This window comes from Microchirus variegatus (genome assembly GCF_963457635.1).
Source record: "Microchirus variegatus genome assembly, chromosome: 16".
Classification (NCBI taxonomy): domain Eukaryota; kingdom Metazoa; phylum Chordata; class Actinopteri; order Pleuronectiformes; family Soleidae; genus Microchirus; species Microchirus variegatus.
This window is the reverse complement of record NC_139817.1, coordinates 23116575-23118225: the sequence shown is the minus strand read 5'-3', so window position 1 is coordinate 23118225 and position 1651 is coordinate 23116575.

The window sequence follows — 1651 nt, the reverse complement described above, 5'->3', positions numbered from 1 at the left end:
TTGTTTTGTTGCAAAAGTATATATACAAAAACATAGTAAAATTAATTATTTATGTTTATGTTTTGACAACTTTTAAAAAGTGACATTTCAGTAATTTAAAATCCGGGTGTCTACAGGTATAAACAAGTTAAATTTAAGCCTTTTTAATACCTACTCGAAACGAAAGACCAAACTTACAATGGAAATACATATCAAAAGGGGAACATTTTTACGACATATGATGCAGCTAGCTTCATACGCGCTGCAAGGCACCGACCTCAACCAACAATACTCATTATTTTTAAGCCATTTGTGATTAAACTTGCACTTTTCCATGTTGTCGAGTGGTTAATCAATGCTAACCGCCACCTGTAGACGCTTTAGCCAAGACACACACATATTTAAGGCCTTATTTTTAGGAACATTGATTGACGACTTTTTAAGGACCCGCGGCCACACTGTTATTTTTAATGATTCGTTCAATTACATCGTTTTATCTGGTGTTTTTTCACCGCGTATATGGGGAGCGACGTGAAGCTAATAAGCTAATAGCATGCTAACTAGCCACCTGGAGCCTCGTGCTAAGGACAGAAAACGATTTAACCTTAGTTCCTCCGCTGTTCATGCTGCTGCTCTGCTGCTGCTGCTGAAGTCGGAGCCACACGATGACGACGGTCTGCAAATTCGTTTAAAGTCGCTGGCAGAGATGACATTCGCTGCTAACAGCTGCTCATATGTCGATGCCAACGTGGAGACAGCTAGCAGACCTCCAGAAGACTGGAGGCGGGCGTAAACAGGGGGTATTTATAAACAAAAAAAACCGCCCCAGGTAGAAAGTGACCAATCACAGACTAGAAGAACATCTAACAGCGAGTAAAGCTAAGAAAATGAGATCAAACTAAACCGGAAACACCGTGTAGTAGCGGAACATGTCAAAATAAAGGCAACGCATTTTATTACAAAGTACAATGAACATGTCAAAAGGGATGCCGTCAATTTGCGGGTAACGCAATCGCCGTGCATTGTGGGAAATGTAGTTTATGGTCAACGCACGCCTTAAAGCAGCATAGACCTATTTTAACACAGGTTTTTAAGAGCAATTAATCACTTGCTGTGCTGTCTGTTACTACATATGCTGTCACTTTTTCTAGCATTGTACATTGTTGCCTCATTTATTTATCCTGTATTTTGATTTCACTTTGTTCCTGGTCTTATTTCTATTTTTTATTTACCTTTCATTACGTTATACTGCTTCCCTTTGTGCTGCTGTGGGGGATCAATAAAATCTTATCTCGTCTTATTTGATCTCATTCCCTTGAATGGAGCTGCCTAAGGCTGTAAAAACGAGTTCAGTTTGAGCTGACAACAGAGTTGTGTTGTACCTCAAACACACTGAATCCTACAGCTCCCATAATACTATGCAGTATAAACATCGTTCAAATATATATATATATATATATTTGAAAAACTTTTTTTGGTCCAAAACTTGACAAAAACGTCATACTATACTATGTAGTATGTCACACTATAATATGTCTCCAAAATGTGACCATTTGTGGAGAAAAAAAAATTGGTCCAAAATTTGACAAAGACGACATACTATACTATGTCGTCCAAAATCTGACCATTTTTTTGAAAAACGTTTTTTTGGTCCAAAACTTGACAAAAACGT